A 13,141-nucleotide genomic window follows, 5' to 3' on the forward strand; every position below is an offset into this window, starting at 1 on the left:
TTTATAGACCCCCTGTCTGTGGCAACAGATTTACACCACCGGCAGAGAAAAAATTTAAAACCTCTGCTGGACTGCCAACAGATACGGGGAAAAGATGTTAATGTCCCCTTTAACTTCCCGGACACCCCACTGCTAATAACTTTCGTCAGGCTTCCAGAGGCCTGCAAGACCAACTTGTGAACAATGCTGGAAGCCGCTGAAGGGGCTGTTCCGGGAATTGAACTCATTAGGAAAAATGACGCTTCCCTTGATGAACTCTCAAAACAATGCAAGGGAAGAGTCCCAGTGTTGGTTCATCCGTCACTATAATAGGCCCTGAAACGTCGGCGGTATTGCGAGAGAAGGTCAGGACATGAAAAACCTCACCATCTTGAGCATTGTATACAGCGTCGGCGTCCTTTCCCCGACTGACTTCGGAGTTGAGTGTAACACACCTTAAGGTAGGTACCATGGCTTTAAATTTGGCTAGTCTGAATGCGAGGGGCTTGAGATCATCGGGCTGAGCGGCTCGCCTCTGGCACGACCTCTTGTCCTTGGAAGTGGATGTGGCTGTGATTCAGGAGACGCATTTCATTTCTTCTGTCGACTGTCAGGTGCTGACCTGAGATTTTGAGGTTTTCTCAGCATATGGCAGTCTGTGGGGGAAGGGAGTCTCTTTGCTGGTTAAATGTACCCTGTCGGCGACAGTCGACGTTGTTCATAGGGATGCAGAGGGCAGGCTGGTCGTGACCGATGTTGCTGTAAAAGATTCTGTGTTTCGGGTGATTGCGGTTCATGCGCCCAGCACCGCTCGTGAGAGGGTCTCATTCTTCAGTCAGCTCGACGTGTTTGTAGATTGTCGGAAGCGGGTAGTGCTAATGGGGGATTGGAATGCTATCTTAGACCCCAAGATAGGCAAGGTAGGAGGCGAAGCTAGAGGGTCGGAGAGGTGAGAGTCCAGCCTGGCTGATCTGATGGCTAGATGCAGTCTGGTTGACAGGTTTTGGGTCGAGCATCCGGGGTGGGAGATGTGAACGTGGACCAATAGCATTTCCTCCTATCCAAACATCTATTTGGACAGGATGTTAGTTAGGGGAAGTAAAGTAAAATTCCTATTCTGCCCCATATTCACTTGGCTAGGCCAGACGGACCATAAACTAGTTATGGCCCGACTGAAGCTAAGAAATAGGCCTAAGTTAGCAGGGTACTGGAAGTTAAACACCTCCCTTCTGAAGATACAAGACTTCCGAGATCAGCTAAGAGAATTAATTAAAAAGGAACTAGTGAGGGGGTTACCAGGAGTAAGATGTGATTAGGTCTCAAAGCCAAGATGAGAAGCTTCTCTGTCAAGTATGTCCAGTGCCTTGCACTAGATAAGGCCAAGACGAAGAAGCAACTAGAGCAGAAACTAGCCCGGGCTATGGGAGAGGGTGATAGGGTTAGTCAGGAACTAGCTAAGCAGGACTTCTACGTGAGACTAGCGAGCGTTACAAAGGCCAAGTAGTTAGAGCTAGGCTTAGAAAGATAGACAACGAAGCAGTCAATTCTGATGCAGACGTGCGTCGTGAGGTTTCTAGGCATGGCTTGGACAAATACATTGCGAAAGTCAGACATCCAGGAGTCAACTCGGGAGATCTGCAAGGAGTTTCAAGAACATTTCGAGGAGCGTTTTACGCAGCAGCCTGATCTTCCAGTCTTTGAGTTCAGCGACTATTTGGCTGACTCTCCCCACCTTGAGGCGGCTAGAACGGCTAGTTGTGAGGAGTGGAAGGTTTTTACTGTGCTGAAGCAGGTCAGCTGTTGGTCTTCCATACGAACTGTATTTGAGGCTGTTGCCCATGTTTATGCCTCTTCTGATGGATGTGTTCAACCATTGGTTTGCTCAAGGTATCCCCGGGGCAAGTCACCAAAGGAGTGATCACATTGCTGAAGAAAGGTGATGGGTATGGAAGGGAAGAGTTAGATGACTACAGGCCCATAACTCTGCTTAACACAAAGTTCAAGATTTTGACCAAGGTCCTGTCAAATTGGCTGTAGGTTGTTATCGGCGAGTTGGTTGAACCAGAACAGAACTACGCTGTAAAAGGGAGATCGATTCAGAACAACTTGCACCTGATCCGCACGATCCAGGAGGGGGGAATAGATGATGACACGGAAGCCGCGCTGATCAATTTAGATCAGTCCAAAGCTTTTGATAGGATCGACCATTGTTTCCTGGCATCTGTCTTAGAGGCCGCTGGTTTTAAACCGGACTTCTGCAAGGGGTCTCTGTCATGTATCGACAGCCCACGGCTGTCTTGCAAGTCAACGGAAAGCGCTCAAAATTTGTTATCTCTTAGTCGGTTCGTCAGGGTTGTCCCCTGCTTTACATCCTGGCCTTGGAGCCTCTGCTCTGCAAGCTGAGACGTGAGGAGGCAAATTCAGCCCTGTGTGGAATGGCTCTGCCTGGCAGCTCTTCTGCTAAGGTATCCACATTCGCCGATGATGTCAAGGGTCTAGCTTCAGAGACATCGAGATCGTGTCGGAGGTGCTTGCACAGTACGAAAGAATCACAGGGACCAAGATAAACCACAATAAGTCAGTCGGACTGTGGTTGTGCGCCTGGAGTGGCAATGCAAACCTCATGGCGCCCTTCAGCTGGACGGATGGCCCAGTTTGGATCCTCGGCGTATGGTTCAGACCGGGTCTCCAGCTTGATAAGAATTGGTCAGAGGTATGGTCAAAGGTGAAGGCTGCGGTCAACTCATGGCTTCCTAGGAAACTTTCCTTAAAGGGTATGTCTTCCCTCTCATCCTTTACCGACTGGCCATACTTCCCCTGCCTGTACAACACCTAAAAGCTCTTGTCGAACAAAGGTCTGCATTCAACGTTCGTGTGAGGCAGGTTTGGGAATGCCAGACTTGAAGTGTCATTGAGACGCCGAGAGGCTGGTCTTCCTGAGCCATTACCTTCAAGAAGATCAACCGTGGCACCCCGCGATTACTGCCGCCTTTCCTGACCTCATTCTCGACCCCTCTATCGAGAGTCGTCACAGGTCGCGGGGAGATTCAGCCTTCCTGAAAGAGTGCTGAGCCACACTAAAACAGCTACCAAGGTCCTGCAACCTTGTGACTGCTACCTGTAGGGAACTCACAGGAATCTAGTGAGGGGTGGGGGGGCGCCGCAGACCTGCTATGTGCGCATTTCGGTTGGCAGCAGAGTGAGATCCGCTCCGTGTGGAGTTGAGCGCCAGGTTCGAGTCATCTGAACAATTTGGAGTTTTCTCTGACCTTGGGCCGAAATGCACTTCCACTTAACATCATACAATTCAGTTCTGTTTCTTTGGAGTCGCCTGCTTGTCCCTGTTGCGGAATAACGGCCGTAGAAATGACTGATCATGCTATCTTCAATTGCTGCGAATTCCGCAAATACTGGTTGTATGTCAGCGAGGTGATAGCTCACATCGATCCCGAGCTACCTCGCCCAATTACTGTATCCAATATTGTTGACAACGTGAGGTCGGGAAAGACAAATGGTCTACATTACGATCCTGGCTGTGGCGAGAATGGTGATTTGGACGTCGGGTCTGCAAGGTGGCCGGGGGGAGTGTTGTCTTTTTCTGATCAGGATCTGATCACTTTCTTTAAACACCAACTACGGATAAAGATCAGATGTGATAGAAGAAGGCTGCATCGTGCAGCATTTGACAGAAGATGGATACATGTAGCAAGTCTGTGTGTACGAAAAGGAGCCAAATTTGAATATGTGTTGCCCGCTTAGGTGTGGAACGCGCAGTCGCGTCAAGCGTAATCAATTTTCAGCCTCATAACTAGCCAAGTGAATGCTTTATCCCTTCCCAACTAGAAAGCTCCCAAGATCCCCATTCCCTCCTATCTGCAATTTTTCTTCCCCCCCTCCCACTCTAAATTTCACCCATCTTGGAGAGAAAGAAATCAATCATTAACACCCCATCCTTCACCCACAAAATTTTCTTTTCTCCATTTCGTCCCATCTATAGAGCATCCCCACTTAGAGACCGGCCTGCAGGAGCTAAGGTTCCTTTACAAACTGAAGTGGAACAGGCGGTTTATCAACTAGACGTGGTTGGGAGGGTCCTACTAACCACTTTTGTATTTTTTCTTCCCCCGCCCTCGACACAAATGAATTATTGTATCATCATTATTGTTATCTTTTTTGTTTTTACATGTAAATAAAAAAATGCTTTAAACAATTGGGTTCTAAGTAGGACATCCCCCAGTATGAAAGGGTGAATGCGGTATTATGGTGAAAGAAGCTAAGAGGAATTTTTTGTTTAGTTCTGGAGTGACAAGGATGACCAATGACCCCCATTTTTCCCCTTTTGAATTGGCCTTGTGCCTAAGTTTTTTGTTCAGTTGAAACTTACATTGTAATTTTAGCTTGAATAAAGAATTTAATATCTCAATTATATAGGTACAGGCAATAATGTCGGAAAAAATATGGGGGAACGATTTATCATAATTGTTTTGTAGGTGTCCGACTACTTTTTAATTGTATTTGAAAGATTGAAGCCTAAAGTTAATTTTCAAAAGAAATAAATATTTGTACACATAAAAAAAAAAGTTATAATGAAAAATATTTTCACGGCGACATTCGAAAGCTGACAAATTCAGCTAAATTTTGAAGTTAAATAAATTCATTGTAAAAATCCTTTCAAATATGAATATTAGTTTCCTGGGTCTATTTCAAAGATAATTAGTAAAGTAAAGCCCTAAGATATTGAATTAAATAATTTAAAAAAAACAGATACACACCTTTTTGTAAAAAAAAAAAAAAAAGATAGCTTAATTAGCTCCCAAGAACTAGAGATTCAAACAAAAGAAAACAAAGTCGTCTAAGAATGCGTTCTATGGAAGCCCAAAATGTCAGAAAGTCAAAAAGCTGTCTGAAGATGACATCAGGTAGTTGGAGGGAGATAGGGAGTGCTGGTTTTCTTCTTTTCTCCCCACCCCTACCCGTGCATCCGTACATTCCTATTGTGAACATTTGTATAATTTTTACGATTTTTTAATTCAATAATTTTTCAGTGTTCTTGCTTAAAAAAAATTTCTTTTTTCAAGATTATATAAAAATTATCATACACCGAAAGTTACATGTTCATTCAAGCAAGGAAAATATTAGAATTACGCGAAACATGTAATCTAAAATAAAAAGTAGAAATATTTTTTTAAATTATAATTTTTTTTTATGTGAAAATATTAAACAAACAATGCTTAATTCAATGATAATATCGGTAGTTTGAAAAATTAATTTTTCTTAGAGTTATATCAAATTTATTAATATGGACTTTAGGGGTGAAAAAGGCCCCTAAAATCTGTATTAATGTTTCTGAAAAAATTAATTTTTCTTTTTTTTTATTGTTACAATTTATGATGCTTAATTTTCATAAAAAGGCAAAATAAATACATTCATTTTTTTTTTTTTTTTTTTACTACTTAAAACCATAACTTTAGTAAAGGTGTTTTTTGTTTAAACATAATAATTTCCACTAAAATTCTAATAAAATAATGTGTTCATTATTAGGGTTATGATAACAGAATATTATTTCTATTGTTTTGACTCGTGAGTATATATCTGACACAGTTAATCAACCAAGAACCACATCACTCTGTATAAAAGCATATAAGATATCAATGGATACACACTCGAGAGTCAAAACAATAAAGAGAATATGCTGTTGTCCTAGCCCTATTCATTATATTCCATGATCATTATGTGATAAATACTGAAAATTTCATTAAAATTTGTTAATTTGCTGATTTTTGGTGAATTTTTAAGTTAAGGGAGGGGGGTCAAAATATTTATACATTTTGAGCATCAGCATTCATTTTGCATGTACCTACAGTTATATTAATAAAAAACTTCTTTCTTTTTTTTGCATGGGTGTCATCACTTATCAAGGCTCGAAGTTAGTGGTGGAAATTGGGTAGAAATGGATTATTCAGGGAGGGGGGCTCAGCAAGAACTTGTTTACTTCAAGATGACCATATTGTAGTGAACTGGAAAGCAGGCCAGCAGAAAAGAGTTCCACGCGCAGGCAGTTTTAGGAAAGAAACTTTGTTCGTAGAATTTGCATTTAGATTTAGGTACCGATAGAGAGTAGGAGAAACTTGATGGTTGTTGTAGCTAGACGAGTGCTTTTTTATGAAAGTTTGACAAAGATTGAAGCTCAGATGAACACTTGCCATGAAAATAATGATAGAACAGAGACAGATTTATAATGTCTCTTCTGTGGGAAAGAGGTTGCAGGGAAGAAAAAAGGGTAATACCTGCATGATTTCAAAGCCGGTTTTGAACTTTATCAAGGCAGAATAGGGTGTTTTGAGCCTAAATATGGCAACCATAGTCCATTTTAGGATGTATCTGGTTCTTATACAGGGAGAGGATTGCATCAGGAATTAGATACTTTCTGGAGTGGTAAAATGAAACAACCATTTTTCTTGTGACCTTGGCAACAGATTTGATGAAAGTCTTCTATTTCAGATCAGGAGTAACAGTCAGACCCTGAAGTTTGTCAAAACAAGGATCCTCTTTTAGACAAGAACCATTCGTATCAATTTAGGTCAAATGGAAAACAAACGTTTATGGTGAAAAAATAAAAGCTTGGTTTTAGATGCGTTAAAATGAACCACTTTTTACTCCATTGCATCGCATGCTCATGATCTGAGGAGAGAGAATCTCAGATCTTTCTTATTGTTGGTCTTTGAAGTGTTGGCATAGATTGTAGTGTCATCTGTGTATATGTCGACGAATGAACTTAAAAGGTGATTTGGGAGATTATTGACAAAGATAAGCAAGAAAGTTGATCCCAGGATAGATCCCTGAGGCACATCAGCATTGATAATTTGAGCTTCAGATTTTTGCTCATCAACCACTACTTGTATAAACCTGTCTGAGAGAAAGCAATGGTTTCTAGATATTCCATAGCTGGAAATCTTGTGAAGTAGACCTTTATGCCAAACCTTATCAAATGCCTTGGATATGTCAAGAGCTATTATTTTTGAGAGAAAACCCCTGTCGATAGATTCACTGATCTTATGTAAAATTACAGTCAGTACATCAGCTGTAGATCTTGCCAGACAGAAACCAAGTTGTTTTTTCTGAGGTGGTTGACAATTTCTCTATTTAATACAGATTCAAGCAACTTATTCATGACATACAGAAGACTAATTCGTCAGTGCAGAAAACCAATCTCCACTATTTTTAAATATTGGGCAAACTAATGAGGGTTTCCATAATGTTGGAAAACATATCTTTTAGGGAGCTGAGTTAGTGCTTTTTGGGTACTCCCTAATAAAGTAAATAATTTGACACAAACTACTGAATAAACCAACAAACAACTTCGTAAAACTTAACAAGGAAAAGGTTTATTGAAGTAAGTCAGGGTAAGATGGCCAAAAGATATAACTCAGATAAAACTTGTCTGCCTTTGCCCGGTAGTTATTCCCAAGTGGGAATCGTTGATACCGGTGTAGGCAGAGAGGGAGAGTGAGGAAACAGGTCCGCTCTCTTTGGCGTCTGGCTGGAAAAAGGAGGAGTTTTTCTCGTCTGGAACGGAAGCAGTTAGAGTTCCTTAGTGGGTAAGGAAGGTTCCTGTGCTATGCCTCTGATTGGTCTGTATGTGCCATATTGCACAGTCAGGGGAGGCACTGACGCACAAGAAAAGAGTTCTATTTGTTTCTGCTACAATCTCCTTTATGCATCGATTGAACAGCTTTGCAAGAATGGGTGCTAGGTCCGGTTGTAACTTTTTGAGTACTATAACTGGAATATTGTCAGAACCAGTTGCCTTGCTGAAATCAAGATTCTTGATGAGTGTGGCAATATCATGAAAAGATATGTGAATGCCACTCAGATTATTTTCAGTCTTGGAAGGAAATACTGGAGACTTTTTAATAATAATTAATAATTCAATTAAATCGAGATGAGTTTTAAGAAAGGATCATCATTTTTCTTCACTTACTCATTCCCCGAAATATTGTAGGTATTTCTACAAAAAATAATTAAAAAAAAAAATTGTTTTCAGTTTGAAATTTTTACATTCTTGATAAATCCCTGGACTAGCTCCTCCACAAATAATTCTTTTTATATTTATAAAATATATGTATAAATAGACACATATTTTATCTGAATTTTAATTTAATTAGTGACTTTTAATGGTTCAACTAATTTAAAACGGTATTTTTTTAAGTAGAAAAATTATAAATTACTACCAAAAATAGGGTTTTTTATAAATACTTTTACTTTATATATATATATATATATATATTTTTAATTTTTTTTTTATCTGCTTTACATAAACATTTATATGTCGCTACATATTCCTGAGAATTATTATTTTCATTAAAGACTCTACTTTAATTTAAGCAATATTGCCTTGTAGTCTCTAGTTACTTCTAACTAGCTGACCAAAACACGGTCATGAATGTGCAGTGACATATTAATGCTTATATAAAACAAATAAAAAGTATATATTGCTCTACTTTGGTAATGAGCACTTTTGTATGAACCGCGTTAAAAATTCATTGGTTGCTTCATGTTTGGAAAATATTAACCAAAAACAATATATATATTTGAATAAGAAGTATATTACTTACCAACTAATTGGGCTACCACCTGGAAGTATTATAGTGAGGGGAATGTACTATCAATGCGTCTCTTATCCATATATACCAGTTATGCAAGTATATCTCAGTATGTTTGTACACGTTCCTATGCAGTGGTCCTTGGGAAATAAAACTATCACTTCCTTGAGCATGGAGGAATAACCTTGTATATTGCTTGTCTCTCGACAGCAACCTCTGTCCCATTTCTTGAGACGAATGGGGAGAAGAAGTCATGTGCACACCCACACAGGGGGTTTACAAATTATGGTATAGAGGTACCTGATGTCAACAGACTCTTTATTGTCCAAAAAATAATAATGTGGAGACGATGTTGGGACAGGTGGCAAATTACTGTCCCAACATGTCATTAGTGCCATTGTTAAGACCTCAACACTGTTAAGATGTTTGGCCGACCATAAGACAGCATTATGGCTTCTAGACTAGCGGCTCTTATTCCTGGGACTTAATTCCATAAGGTTTGAACCGGACAACCACTCAAAAGGGTTATTTCAGAGATGTGCAGTCTTCATCGATGACTTCTTACTAAACACTGACACGAATATAAGACATCAGAACAGTGTTCCCACAGAAGACGAAGAAGTCACCCCTAAATTAGAGAATTTATTAGTCCTCACATGGTTGTGCCTATTTCACCCAGCCCTACTTTGAATTAGTCAAGCAACATTATGGGACAGAGTTGAGGTCATGCATATTGGCATCAATCAAGCCTGAGATCTTCCTGGGATTGGATTCTTTACTTGAGGAGTTAGAAAATGAGGCGTTTGTGAGTCAGTCATTTACTACTCCACTTCGTCATCCTAAGAAACTTCAACAGAGGAAGACTTGCTCACTCTGTAGTCAGGCTAAGAAATCTAACACAAACCATTTCTTAAATGAATCCACCTTCCTTCCTGAATCAGACCGTCCATATATGACAAAAGCTTGCCAGATCCTTCCCATCCTCAACGATGAGGAGCTTAGTTGTCCCAGCATAGTAGCGGACACAATAGAGTGACTGTTTACCTCACTGAGATTACTTTCGGCCAGAAACTGTGGCCTCCTCTGTTGCCAGTCGTCGCGGGTTTGCTCCAGTGGGACATGAGCATTCGAGGTTCAGAGGGTGTCTATCTGATGCGCAACAGATAGTGCACCTAAGCTGCGTAAACAAGTTTGGAGCCAAGGTGGAAAGTCCTGTGGTGATGGAGTGAGACTACGCTAACAATGAAGGATAAAGTACTGAGGCCCCAACTAGTCATCGTCAAGATTGACGAAATGCACGATGATGATGATGATGATGATGACTTGTACCACAACCTTAAATGATTCACAGATAGAGAATGAATATATGACAACCTCACAGCGAGTGAAAACTGAACAATCCCCCTACATCTACAAGTTCTCGTATCATCATCTGGCATGGATTGTTCTGGACAGTGGTGTCACAGGGAATATGATTTGACATCAACAGCTAAGTGCCTGGGTGCTAACATCATGAAAACTTTCCAGTTTGCTAAACAAGCAGACGGATTCTCCCACTCAATATTGGAGAGAGGGTACACAATTTGTTATTTTGAGTTACTAAAGATCTTGATACCGAGATACTTGGTTGTGTCCTATTCATGTCAGGAATGGCCTGTTAGTGAGACTTGCCAAGTCTGAAAAATGTATTGGTGACACAGAGTTCAGTTATGGTTCAACTACATCACCACCTGACACGAGACAGGTCAGACGTGCTCATGTTTTGCATGCACTACTCCAACAAACCACAGTTTGGCCTTGTGAGTACTTGAAGCTCTCTATGCTTGACAATAAGGATGATGAATTTGCCATTAAGTCTCAGGATTCAGGCCGCATAGTATCAGATAAACCTTGGCCACTATCTATACTCACAAAGTGGATAGGAAACAGAGTGTGGCTTGCTAACACCACTAGTGAACCAAAACAAATACAAAGATCACAGCACATCTGTCAAGCTATATCCACATTCCCACCAATAACAGTACCTTCTAGCACCTATTTAATCTTAAAAAAATACCAAGACAACATCATCTCCTGTGTGGTCAGAAAAGTTTAAATTTAAATTTCAACAGCTCAATTCCGAGTTCTTTGGCATGTTCAGAGAGTATCTACATGAGTATAGTGGCTCATTTAATCACTTCAAAGCCTCCATTAACATGGGTCCTACAAAACTACCCCAGCACAGAGACAGATTTTCCCTATATAATGAAAAAAAAACTCCAAGAACTACACTTAAGTTTGAGGACTTAGAATACATTGGTGTATTTTTCTATCCCGGAGATATCAGAGTAGCAGTGGAGTATGAGAAGCTTTCCTTCCTAGTTAACAAGTTTAATGATGGGTATCACCTGGTTACTGCATTTTCTAGCATTGGTCAATATGTGAAGCCTCAGCCATCTACCATGTCGAATGTCAACTTCAATCTGGGGAAAATAGGCCAGTGGTGATGAATTATCAAAACCGACCTTACTAACGTCTGCTTTCAAATTCCTTTAGCAAAGGAATCCATGAAATATTGTGCTGTTGTGACTCCTTTCAGAGACATACGTGTCTACATAAGGTACGCAATGGGAATATCAGGATCTGAAACTGCTCTGGAGAGACTGATGCGTTAAATACTTGGTGACCTACTGGTAGAGGGATATATGGCAAAACTTGCTGATGATCTTTACTGTGGCAGGAACAGCATTGATGACCAGTCCTCAGTTTGGTATAGAATCCTTGCAACTCTATATCTCTGGTCAATTTAAAATTATCTGGCAGCAAAACCATAATAAGTCCTAAACAAACAACTGTCCTTGGATGGATATGATCTGAGGGATCTTTGTCAGATGGGCCCACCATATCGCTACATTTAGTTCCTGTCAATCTCCCTAAACTGTGAAGGATCTACAGTCATTCATTATAGCTTTACAATGTTTTAAGCCATATCATTCCAAACTGTTTTCACTTCCTTAGTTTTGAGATAAAGATTCTGCAGGAAAAGAGTCTCAGGATGCAGTAAACTGAAAAGAAGACTTAAAAGAAGCCTGTGTTGCTGCTCAGAAGCACCTGACATTGGCAAAAACCATTCACTTACTCTGTACTGCCGTTGTGGATCAAGACTGACAGTTCTGCTAAGCAACATTGCATTGGCACCCTGATGTATGCAGACAGAGGAAGGAAGCTACTGCTCTGTGGTCATTTTTCTGCAAGACTACATAATCATTAACCCATCTGATTACCATATGAAGTTGAGGCATTGTCTATTGCTGCGGCAGTCAAGCATTTTGACCTATACTTGATTCAGTCAGAACATCATCTCACTGATAGCAAGCCCTGTGTTCAGGCCTATGAAAAGTTCTGCCAAGGTCAGTTCTCAACCAGCCCAGATTGACATCATTATTGTCAACTGTCTGCCATTTACAGACTTCTGTCCAACATCATGCTAGTAAAGCGAACTTACCTGCTGATTTTGCCAGCCATAAAACTCCTGAGTTCAGACATCTAATATATTAAGTCTGCCCCTTAGATGTGCAGGAGGAGGCCGACATATTTAGGACTTCACTTGTACAGATAATCAGAGGATCCTCAAACCTCCCTTATACCAACTTATGTCATCAATAGAAAGAAATCCAAAATGAGTGCTTAGACCTTAGATGGACATGCATCCACCCGATGCAGGGGACTTACCCTTCAAAGTGGCTTAACTGCATTAAGAATGTAAAGAGATATCTTCAGACTGCAACATTAGTCTAGGACAGTCTTGTAGTTTGCTGGAAGGATCTTCTCCCACAACAGTATGCAATTATTGTCCCACGACATGTCCTGCATGCCTTACTGATAGCACTGCATATTTAGCTGGGACACTTTACCAAACACCAGTTGCAGGTAGTGAGCCGGTATTTTTATGCCTTGGATCTGACTAAAACCATGAACAGAATTGTATCCTTATGTCACCAATGTGCTTCCTTGAGCAGTTCCCCACTCATAGCTGGTCCTCAGTTCTCTGAAGACCCCATCCCCCATTTACACTTGGGTTTAGGTTCACTGCTGACATCATCAAGAGGAACAACTGATTTTTGTCTTACAAGATTATGTCAGATCATATACTCCTTATAACAGATGAGCAAAGAGACATGTTGTGGGAGGTCACTCTAAAAACCTGCTTGCCTATCAGACCCATCAATAATTCACCTGCAGTCGTTAGGACAGACTTTCCCCTCAGCTTACAGTCACTCAAAAACAATGGGTTTCTGCTATTTCAATAGATACAGGTAATCCTAAAGACTCCAACAATACCCCTGTTGCTGAAAAGCCATCCAAGATGTCCAGTAAAAGTTCCTCAAGTTGAACCCAGCTGGTTTGCATATCTCTACAGTCTCACTCTCTATAGCATGTTCTGCATTGAACAGTAGTGTTGGATCACTCAGATTGTGTTCCAGAAAGATCTTGTATTATTGGGATCAAATTACCAATGAATACATTAATTCAATGATATAGATTTTATAGAAGAACAGCATTGCAGGTGCAAAGCCAAC

At 40.6% G+C, this 13,141-nt stretch overlaps 1 protein-coding gene across 1 annotated transcript in view; it reads left to right on the plus strand.

Moving 5' to 3' along the window:
• The first annotated feature begins 421 nt into the window (after positions 1–421).
• LOC145287995 (uncharacterized) overlaps positions 422–13,141 on the plus strand; it is a 77,828-nt gene continuing 65,108 nt past the window's right edge. The window contains exon 1 of the mRNA XM_080135991.1: positions 422–440. The gene's annotated coding sequence lies outside the window, so the exon portion shown is untranslated. The remainder of the gene's footprint in view (positions 441–13,141) is intronic.

The sequence above is a fragment of the Euprymna scolopes genome, chromosome 11 (assembly GCF_053919585.1).
Source record: "Euprymna scolopes isolate OS-2025 chromosome 11, ASM5391958v1, whole genome shotgun sequence".
Taxonomy (NCBI): Eukaryota; Metazoa; Mollusca; class Cephalopoda; order Sepiida; family Sepiolidae; genus Euprymna; species Euprymna scolopes.